Source organism: Oncorhynchus kisutch, unplaced genomic scaffold, assembly GCF_002021735.2.
Source record: "Oncorhynchus kisutch isolate 150728-3 unplaced genomic scaffold, Okis_V2 scaffold3880, whole genome shotgun sequence".
NCBI lineage: Eukaryota > Metazoa > Chordata > Actinopteri > Salmoniformes > Salmonidae > Oncorhynchus > Oncorhynchus kisutch.
In genome coordinates, this window is record NW_022265825.1 from 19,993 (window position 1) to 31,971 (window position 11,979).

An 11,979-nucleotide genomic window follows, 5' to 3' on the forward strand; every position below is an offset into this window, starting at 1 on the left:
GTGTAGGCCTAACATAGCACACAGTAAATGAACTTTCTTCACATTAAATGAACCTGCTATGGCATTTGAAGCACCAGGAACCTGCATCCACTAGGTTCCCTGGAGGTAAACAGTCCCACTGATATAATCTACAGGTGTAGGATCTTAATTTGATCACTATTTTGTTGCTCAGAATGTATGGCCTAAACGTTTAAATCCTTATTTTGCTGTGACAGTATAGGTAAAATTAAGATTCTACATCTGTACACACTTTTAACTTTTAACCAGGTGAGAGGGCTTAACCCCTTGCCACTGTCACGTCTACTCCCGCTCATGAGACTCACCTGGACTCCATCACCTTCCTGATTACCTTCCCTATATCTGTCACTCCCTTTGGTTCTTTCCCCAGACGTTATTGATTCTGATTTTGTTTCATGTCTACACTAATCGTATTTCATGTTTTGTTACATTATTTATTAAATTCACTACCTGTACTTGCTTCCCGATTCTTAGCGTACACGTTACAGCCACGTGCAGGAGCCGTCAAGTTTGGACACATACTCATTCAGGTTTATTGACTGCGTGAATAAAGCCTTCATGGTCAAATTGCTGCAAAGAAACCAATACTAAAGAACACCAAATAGAAGAGACTTATCACGTTTAAGCTATAACCCAGATGCAGACAGTTTTGAAGAAACAAAAGTTTATTCCTTAAACAGGGGCAGGCAAATGACAGGGCAAGGCAGGCAGGGGTCAATAATACAGAGAGGGTGTAAGGGTCCAGAACACAAGGCAGGCTGGGGTCAATAATACAGAGAGGGTGTAAGGGTCCAGAACACAAGGCAGGCAGGGGTCAATAATACAGAGAGGGTGTAAGGGTCCAGAACACAAGGCAGGCAGGGGTCAATAATACAGAGAGGGTGTAAGGGTCCAGAACACAAGGCAGGCAGGGGTCAATAATACAGAGAGGGTGTAAGGGTCCAGAACACAAGGCAGGCAGGGGTCAATAATACAGAGAGGGTGTAAGGGTCCAGAACACAAGGCAGGCAAGGGTCAATAATACAGAGAGGGTGTAAGGGTCCAGAACACAAGGCAGGCAGGGGTCAATAATACAGAGAGGGTGTAAGGGTCCAGAACACAAGGCAGGCAGGGGTCAATAATACAGAGAGGGTGTAAGGGTCCAGAACACAAGGCAGGCAGGGGTCAATAATACAGAGAGGGTGTAAGGGTCCAGAACACAAGGCATGCAGGGGTCAATAATACAGAGAGGGTGTAAGGGTCCAGAACACAAGGCAGGCAGGGGTCAATAATACAGAGAGGGTGTAAGGGTCCAGAACACAAGGCAGGCAGGGGTCAATAATACAGAGAGGGTGTAAGGGTCCAGAACACAAGGCAGGCAAGGGTCAATAATACAGAGAGGGTGTAAGGGTCCAGAACACAAGGCAGGCAAGGGTCAATAATACAGAGAGGGTGTAAGGGTCCAGAACACAAGGCAGGCAAGGGTCAATAATACAGAGAGGGTGTAAGGGTCCAGAACACAAGGCAGTCTCAGGGTCAGGGCAGGCAAGGGTCAATAATGCAGAGAGGGTGTAAGGGTCCAGAACACAAGGCAGTCTCAGGGTCAGGGCAGGCAGGGGTCAATAATACAGAGAGGGTGTAAGGGTCCAGAACACAAGGCAGGCAGGGGTCAATAATACAGAGAGAGTGTAAGGGTCCAGAACACAAGGCAGTCTCAGGGCAAGGCAGGCAAGGGTCAATAATACAGAGAGGGTGTAAGGGTCCAGAACACAAGGCAGGCAAGGGTCAATAATACAGAGAGGGTGTAAGGGTCCAGAACACAAGGCAGGCAGGGGTCAATAATACAGAGAGGGTGTAAGGGTCCAGAACACAAGGCAGGCAGGGGTCAATAATACAGAGAGGGTGTAAGGGTCCAGAACACAAGGCAGGCAGGGGTCAATAATACAGAGAGGGTGTAAGGGTCCAGAACACAAGGCAGGCAGGGGTCAATAATACAGAGAGGGTGTAAGGGTCCAGAACACAAGGCAGGCAGGGGTCAATAATACAGAGTGGGTGTAAGGGTCCAGAACACAAGGCAGGCAGGGGTCAATAATACAGAGAGGGTGTAAGGGTCCAGAACACAAGGCAGTCTCAGGGTCAGGGCAGGCAGGGGTCAATAATACAGAGAGGGTGTAAGGGTCCAGAACACAAGGCAGGCAGGGGTCAATAATACAGAGAGGGTGTAAGGGTCCAGAACACAAGGCAGGCAGGGGTCAATAATACAGAGAGGGTGTAAGGGTCCAGAACACAAGGCAGGCAGGGGTCAATAATACAGAGAGGGTGTAAGGGTCCAGAACACAAGGCAGTCTCAGGGTCAGGGCAGGCAGGGGTCAATAATACAGAGAGGGTGTAAGGGTCCAGAACACAAGGCAGTCTCAGGGTCAGGGCAGGCAGGGGTCAATAATACAGAGAGGGTGTAAGGGTCCAGAACACAAGGCAGGCAGGGGTCAATAATACAGAGAGGGTGTAAGGGTCCAGAACACAAGGCAGGCAGGGGTCAATAATACAGAGAGGGTGTAAGGGTCCAGAACACAAGGCAGGCAGGGGTCAATAATACAGAGAGGGTGTAAGGGTCCAGAACACAAGGCAGGCAAGGGTCAATAATACAGAGAGGGTGTAAGGGTCCAGAACACAAGGCAGGCAGGGGTCAATAATACAGAGAGGGTGTAAGGGTCCAGAACACAAGGCAGGCAAGGGTCAATAATACAGAGAGGGTGTAAGGGTCCAGAACACAAGGCAGGCAAGGGTCAATAATACAGAGAGGGTGTAAGGGTCCAGAACACAAGGCAGGCAAGGGTCAATAATACAGAGAGGGTGTAAGGGTCCAGAACACAAGGCAGTCTCAGGGTCAGGGCAGGCAAGGGTCAATAATGCAGAGAGGGTGTAAGGGTCCAGAACACAAGGCAGTCTCAGGGTCAGGGCAGGCAGGGGTCAATAATACAGAGAGGGTGTAAGGGTCCAGAACACAAGGCAGGCAGGGGTCAATAATACAGAGAGAGTGTAAGGGTCCAGAACACAAGGCAGTCTCAGGGTCAGGGCAGGCAAGGGTCAATAATACAGAGAGGGTGTAAGGGTCCAGAACACAAGGCAGTCTCAGGGCAAGGCAGGCAAGGGTCAATAATACAGAGAGGGTGTAAGGGTCCAGAACACAAGGCAGTCTCAGGGCAAGGCAGGCAAGGGTCAATAATACAGAGAGGGTGTAAGGGTCCAGAACACAAGGCAGGCAAGGGTCAATAATACAGAGAGGGTGTAAGGGTCCAGAACACAAGGCAGGCAGGGGTCAATAATACAGAGAGGGTGTAAGGGTCCAGAACACAAGGCAGGCAGGGGTCAATAATACAGAGAGGGTGTAAGGGTCCAGAACACAAGGCAGGCAGGGGTCAATAATACAGAGAGGGTGTAAGGGTCCAGAACACAAGGCAGGCAGGGGTCAATAATACAGAGAGGGTGTAAGGGTCCAGAACACAAGGCAGGCAGGGGTCAATAATACAGAGTGGGTGTAAGGGTCCAGAACACAAGGCAGGCAGGGGTCAATAATACAGAGAGGGTGTAAGGGTCCAGAACACAAGGCAGTCTCAGGGTCAGGGCAGGCAGGGGTCAATAATACAGAGAGGGTGTAAGGGTCCAGAACACAAGGCAGGCAGGGGTCAATAATACAGAGAGGGTGTAAGGGTCCAGAACACAAGGCAGGCAGGGGTCAATAATACAGAGAGGGTGTAAGGGTCCAGAACACAAGGCAGGCAGGGGTCAATAATACAGAGAGGGTGTAAGGGTCCAGAACACAAGGCAGTCTCAGGGTCAGGGCAGGCAGGGGTCAATAATACAGAGAGGGTGTAAGGGTCCAGAACACAAGGCAGTCTCAGGGTCAGGGCAGGCAGGGGTCAATAATACAGAGAGGGTGTAAGGGTCCAGAACACAAGGCAGGCAGGGGTCAATAATACAGAGAGGGTGTAAGGGTCCAGAACACAAGGCAGGCAGGGGTCAATAATACAGAGAGGGTGTAAGGGTCCAGAACACAAGGCAGTCTCAGGGTCAGGGCAGGCAGGGGTCAATAATACAGAGAGGGTGTAAGGGTCCAGAACACAAGGCAGGCAGGGGTCAATAATACAGAGAGGGTGTAAGGGTCCAGAACACAAGGCAGGCAGGGGTCAATAATACAGAGAGGGTGTAAGGGTCCAGAACACAAGGCAGGCAGGGGTCAATAATACAGAGAGGGTGTAAGGGTCCAGAACACAAGGCAGGCAGGGGTCAATAATACAGAGAGGGTGTAAGGGTCCAGAACACAAGGCAGGCAGGGGTCAATAATACAGAGAGGGTGTAAGGGTCCAGAACACAAGGCAGGCAGGGGTCAATAATACAGAGAGGGTGTAAGGGTCCAGAACACAAGGCAGGCAGGGGTCAATAATACAGAGAGGGTGTAAGGGTCCAGAACACAAGGCAGTCTCAGGGTCAGGGCAGGCAGGGGTCAATAATACAGAGAGGGTGTAAGGGTCCAGAACACAAGGCAGGCAGGGGTCAATAATACAGAGAGGGTGTAAGGGTCCAGAACACAAGGCAGGCAGGGGTCAATAATACAGAGAGGGTGTAAGGGTCCAGAACACAAGGCAGGCAGGGGTCAATAATACAGAGAGGGTGTAAGGGTCCAGAACACAAGGCAGGCAGGGGTCAATAATACAGAGAGGGTGTAAGGGTCCAGAACACAAGGCAGTCTCAGGGTCAGGGCAGGCAGGGAAACAAACTGGCAACAGACAAACAGAGAACACAGGTATAAATACACAGGGGATAATGGGAAAGATGGGTGACATGTGGAGGAGGGTGGAGACAAACACCAAGACAGGTGAAAAAGATCAGGGTGTGACAGTACCCCCCCTAGGGGCTCCCCCTGACATCCTACCTGGGCGCATACCTGGTTGACCCAGGGTTCTGGCGTTGGAACTCAGAGATGAGACCCAGAAACAGGCGACAAAGGGCTGCGAGACATGGGTTTAACTCTAGATATATGAAAAGTAGGATGTATACAGAGGGTACGGGGCAACAGAAGACGAACAGCAGAGGGGCTAATGATCTTGGAGCATGGGAGAATGGTCTCGGATCCTGGGGGTGTAATCCGCGGAAATGGCGAAGAGGTCCGGGGCAAGTCAATAGAGAGACCAGTCAATAGAAAGATTGTGTCGCTGGAGCCAAAAGAATCCCAATACCACGGGAACCTGCAGAAACTTAACTAGCAGGAATCGGAGCGTCTCGCTGTGGTTCCCTGACACTCGTAGGTTGATGGGGGTGGTATGGTGGGTGACCTGGCCTATGGAGCGCATGTCCAGCACTCTAACATCCATGGGAATGTAGAGGGGTTGAGTGGTATGCCCAGCTCAGACGCCAGGGTAACATCCATAAAGTTATCATTGGCCCCCGAGTGGTCGCCCCACAGCAGGAAAACCTGTGGACTCTCCTTCACTGCAGCCGATGTGAGTAAAACATTTAAACGTGTTAACCCTCACAAGGCTGCAGGCCCAGACGGCATCCCCAGCCGAGCCCTCAGAGCATGCGCAGACCAGCTGGTTGTTGTGTTTACGGACATATTCAATCAATCCTTATCCCAGTCTGCTGTTCCCACATGCTTCAAGAGGGCCACCATTGTTCCTGTTATACACACAAGTGTAAAGGGATAAATAATATGTACATAAAGATATATGAATGAGTGATGGTACAGAACGGCATAGGCAAGATGCAGTAGATGGTATAGAGTACACTATATACATATGAGATGAGTAATGTAGGGTATATAAACATAAAGTGGCATAGTTTAAAGTGGCTAGTGATACATGTATTACATAAAGATGGCAATATGCAGTAGATGACATAGAGTACAGTATATACATATACATATGAGATGAGTAATGTAAGGTATGTAAACATTATATTAAGTGGCATTGTTTAAAGTGGCTAGTGATAAATTTTTTAAACATACATTTCCATAAATGTCCATTATTAAAGTGGCTGGAGTTGAGTCAGTATGTTGGCAGCAGCCACTCAATGTTAGTGGTGGCTGTTTAACAGTCTGATGGCCTTGAGATAGAAGCTGTTTTTCAGTCTCAGGATATGTGGTTTCCAGTTTACATAGAGACAAACAGAGAACACAGGTATAAATACACAGGGATAATGGGAAAGATGGGCGACACAGATGAAACAGATCAGGGCATGACAAGACTTGCAAGAAACATGAGCAATGGACATTAGTCTGGTGGAAATCTGTTCTTTGGTCTGATGAGTCCAAATTTGAGATTTTTGGGTCCAACTGATGTGTCTTTGTGAGACGCAGAGTATGTGAACGGATGACATCGCATATGTGGTTCCGACTGTGAAGCATGGAGAAGGAGGTGTGATGGTGTGGGGGTGCTTTGCTGGTGACACTGTCTGTGATTTATTTAGTATTCAAAGCACACTTAACCAGCATGGCTGCCACAGCATTCTGCAACGATACTCCATCCCATCTGGATTGTGCTTAGTGGGACTATCATTTGTTTTTCTACAGGACAATGACCCAACACACCTCCAGGCTGTGTAAGGGCTATTTGACCAAGAAGGAGAGTGATGGAGTGATGCATAAGATGACATGGTCTCCACAATCACCTGACTGCAACCCAATTGAGATGGTTTGGGATGAGTTGGACCGCAGAGTGAAGGAAAAGTAGCCAACAAGTGCTCAGTATATGTGAGACCTCCTTCAAGACTGTTGGAAAAACATTCCAGGTGAACTTGTTTGAGAGAATGCCAAGAGTGTGCAGAACTGTCATCAATGCAAAGGGTGCCTACTTTGAAGAATCTAAAATCTAAAATCTATTTTGATTTGTTTAACACCTTTTTGGTTACTACATGATTCTATATGTGTTATTTCATAGTTGTGATGTCTTCACTATTATTCTACAATGTAGAAAATAGTCCAAATAAAGAAAAGCCCTTGAATGAGTAGGTGTGTTCAAACCTTTGACTGGTACAGTACTTCTTTCCATCCTAGCTGGTTTAGACAAGTATTCATACATGTTGCTGGTCTGAAGTTCGCAGTTAGTGGCAGTTGTGAAGTAAAAAAATATATATAATAATTATAGTTTCTTCTAGCCCATAGATTGCTTTCAGGCCAATGAATCGCCTAATGTTGTAATTTGGGTAAACTATCTTCATGCAATTCGATTATGCTGCTGCCCCAAAGTTAACAGTTAAAAAATATTTGAAATGCTGAATACAGTCTCTTCTGGCTAATAGATGACTTCCAGTGGTTCTCAACCTTTTTTGGTTACTGTACCACCAATTTAATTTAGCTCTGCTCGGAGTGCCCCTGAAGGAGCCCGTCATGTGCCATTTACCAGTAGGCCTATGGTCTCATGAGTCTTCTCAAGTACCCTCTGTGTGTAGGTCAAGTACCCGTAGCGGTCCAAGTAGACCTGGTAGGGAACCACTGATGTAAGTAATGTTGTAATTTGGGTGAACTATCCCTTTAATACAAAGTGATTCACATATTGCTACTTTCCACGGAGACTCTAGCCCCATTTATACCTGGTTCTAACATGCGTCCCTTGTCTTGATCTTGTCCACATTCATATTGTGGCCACATTTTTAGACAGGTGTAGATGATTAACAGATGCATTATGAACTGATTTTGATCAGATTTTATAAGTGTAAACGGATACGATTGGGACAAGATCAGGACAAAGGATGCATGTTAGTGGCAGGTATAAACGGGCCTTATGATGATGTCCATGAACTCATTTTTGAGTAGCAAGGCTCTATATGAGGGGAAAGACGTTTTCACTCAATGTACATTCAGTCAGTTGTCTAGTACATTTTTATCCTGGCACAACAACACTTTAAGAGCACCACTAGAGAGCAGACTTTAGTCAACTTTCTCAACAGCACAGTATCTAACCAGCATTGTGATGCAAGATGGTTTAAGGATGACCAGTAGGAGGCATATCTGTCTCACTTCTTTCAAGTCATTGTCAGTAGAGTTGTCCTAAGCATCGACTACTACAGTACCAGTTTCAGGGGTATGATATGTACAATACTGAAATATTTGATCAATCATGTTTTATCAAAAAAAGTATTAATTTGAGGTTTGAGCACCAAAAGGGCGTAACCTTAATCTGTAAGTGAAGTTTTATTTGCATTTTGCTTTTCCCAATAATTGTATGTGTTACCCAGAGGTTGTATGACCTCCTTTTCCCAATAATTGTATGTGTTACCCAGAGGTTGTATGACCTCCTTTTCCCAATAATTGTATGTGTTACCCAGAGGTTGTATGACCTCCTTTTCCCAATAATTGTATGTGTTACCCAGAGGTTGTATGACCTCCTTTTCCCAATAATTGTATGTGTTACCCAGAGGTTGTATGACCTCCTTTTCCCAATAATTGTATGTGTTACCCAGAGGTTGTATGACCTCCTTTTCCCAATAATTGTATGTGTTACCCAGAGGTTGTATGACCTCCTTTTCCCAATAATTGTATGTGTTACCCAGAGGTTGTATGACCTCCTTTTCCCAATAATTGTATGTGTTACCCAGAGGTTGTATGACCTCCTTTTCCCAATAATTGTATGTGTTACCCAGAGGTTGTATGACCTCCTTTTCCCAATAATTGTATGTGTTACCCAGAGGTTGTATGACCTCCTTTTCCCAATAATTGTATGTGTTACCCAGAGGTTGTATGACCTCCTTTTCCCCATAAAAAATGAACATTCATAATCTACTCAGGAGCGCTTAGTCGCATTCCTCCAACACCAGCTACTTTCAGAGACCAAGGTCAACACGACTCCACACCGGCTCAGGCCACAATAATAGTGGTTCTGGCCACAATTCATCCACATCAACTTTTCATTGATTTTGGACATTGGGTTTGGATATTGAGTTTGCATATTGGGTTTGGATATTGAGTTTGCATATTGGGTTTGGATATTGAGTTTGCATATTGGGTTTGGATATTGAGTTTGCATATTGGGTTTGGATATTGAGTTTGCATATTGGGTTTGGATATTGAGTTTGCATATTGGGTTTGGATATTGAGTTTGCATATTGGGTTTGGATATTGAGTTTAGACAAAATATATGAGTGCAAACTCAACACCACAAACATATGGTGTGCATTTTTTATTAATAAAAAAAAATGTTTTTATTTCACCTTTATTTAACCAGGTTGGCTAGTTGAGAACACCTTTATTTAACCAGGTAGGCTAGTTGACAACACCTTTATTTAACCAGGTAGGCCAGTTGACAACACCTTTATTTAACCAGGTAGGCTAGTTGAGAACACCTTTATTTAACCAGGTAGGCCAGTTGAGAACACCTTTATTTAACCAGGTAGGCTAGTTGAGAACACCTTTATTTAACCAGGTAGGCTAGTTGAGAACACCTTTATTTAACCAGGTAGGCCAGTTGAGAACACCTTTATTTAACCAGGTAGGCTAGTTGAGAACACCTTTATTTAACCAGGTAGGCCAGTTGAGAACACCTTTATTTAACCAGGTAGGCTAGTTGAGAACACCTTTATTTAACCAGGTAGGCCAGTTGAGAACACCTTTATTTAACCAGGTAGGCCAGTTGAGAACACCTTTATTTAACCAGGTAGGCCAGTTGAGAACACCTTTATTTAACCAGGTAGGCCAGTTGAGAACACCTTTATTTAACCAGGTAGGCCAGTTGACAACACCTTTATTTAACCAGGTAGGCTAGTTGAGAACACCTTTATTTAACCAGGTAGGCTAGTTGAGAACACCTTTATTTAACCAGGTAGGCCAGTTGAGAACACCTTTATTTAACCAGGTAGGCTAGTTGAGAACACCTTTATTTAACCAGGTAGGCTAGTTGAGAACACCTTTATTTAACCAGGTAGGCTAGTTGAGAACACCTTTATTTAACCAGGTAGGCCAGTTGAGAACACCTTTATTTAACCAGGTAGGCCAGTTGAGAACACCTTTATTTAACCAGGTAGGCCAGTTGAGAACACCTTTATTTAACCAGGTAGGCCAGTTGAGAACACCTTTATTTAACCAGGTAGGCCAGTTGACAACACCTTTATTTAACCAGGTAGGCTAGTTGAGAACACCTTTATTTAACCAGGTAGGCTAGTTGAGAACACCTTTATTTAACCAGGTAGGCCAGTTGAGAACACCTTTATTTAACCAGGTAGGCTAGTTGAGAACACCTTTATTTAACCAGGTAGGCTAGTTGAGAACACCTTTATTTAACCAGGTAGGCTAGTTGAGAACACCTTTATTTAACCAGGTAGGCCAGTTGAGAACACCTTTATTTAACCAGGTAGGCCAGTTGAGAACACCTTTATTTAACCAGGTAGGCCAGTTGAGAACACCTTTATTTAACCAGGTAGGCCAGTTGACAACACCTTTATTTAACCAGGTAGGCTAGTTGACAACACCTTTATTTAACCAGGTAGGCTAGTTGAGAACACCTTTATTTAACCAGGTAGGCCAGTTGACAACACCTTTATTTAACCAGGTAGGCTAGTTGAGAACACCTTTATTTAACCAGGTAGGCCAGTTGAGAACACCTTTATTTAACCAGGTAGGCCAGTTGAGAACACCTTTATTTAACCAGGTAGGCCAGTTGAGAACACCTTTATTTAACCAGGTAGGCTACTTGAGAACACCTTTATTTAACCAGGTAGGCTAGTTGAGAACACCTTTATTTAACCAGGTAGGCCAGTTGAGAACACCTTTATTTAACCAGGTAGGCCAGTTGAGAACACCTTTATTTAACCAGGTAGGCCAGTTGAGAACACCTTTATTTAACCAGGTAGGCTAGTTGAGAACACCTTTATTTAACCAGGTAGGCTAGTTGAGAACACCTTTATTTAACCAGGTAGGCTAGTTGAGAACACCTTTATTTAACCAGGTAGGCTAGTTGAGAACACCTTTATTTAACCAGGTAGGCCAGTTGAGAACACCTTTATTTAACCAGGTAGGCCAGTTGAGAACACCTTTATTTAACCAGGTAGGCCAGTTGAGAACACCTTTATTTAACCAGGTAGGCCAGTTGAGAACACCTTTATTTAACCAGGTAGGCCAGTTGAGAACACCTTTATTTAACCAGGTAGGCCAGTTGAGAACACCTTTATTTAACCAGGTAGGCCAGTTGAGAACACCTTTATTTAACCAGGTAGGCTAGTTGAGAACACCTTTATTTAACCAGGTAGGCCAGTTGAGAACACCTTTATTTAACCAGGTAGGCTAGTTGAGAACACCTTTATTTAACCAGGTAGGCAAGTTGAGAACACCTTTATTTAACCAGGTAGGCTAGTTGAGAACACCTTTATTTAACCAGGTAGGCTAGTTGAGAACACCTTTATTTAACCAGGTAGGCTAGTTGAGAACACCTTTATTTAACCAGGTAGGCTAGTTGAGAACACCTTTATTTAACCAGGTAGGCCAGTTGAGAACACCTTTATTTAACCAGGTAGGCCAGTTGAGAACACCTTTATTTAACCAGGTAGGCCAGTTGAGAACACCTTTATTTAACCAGGTAGGCCAGTTGACAACACCTTTATTTAACCAGGTAGGCCAGTTGACAACACCTTTATTTAACCAGGTAGGCCAGTTGACAACACCTTTATTTAACCAGGTAGGCCAGTTGACAACACCTTTATTTAACCAGGTAGGCCAGTTGAGAACAAGTTCTCATTTACAAGTGCGACCTGGCCAAGATAAAGCAAAGCAGTTCGACACATACAATGACACAGAGTTACACATGGAGTAAAACAAACATATAGTCAATAATACAGTAGAAACAAGTCTATATACGATTTGAGCAAATGAGGTGAGAAGGGAGGTAAAGGCAAAAAAAAAGGCCACGGTGGCAAAGTAAATACAATATAGCAAGTAAAACACTGGAATGGTAGATTTGCAGTGGAAGAATGTGCAAAGTAGAAATAAAAATAATGGGG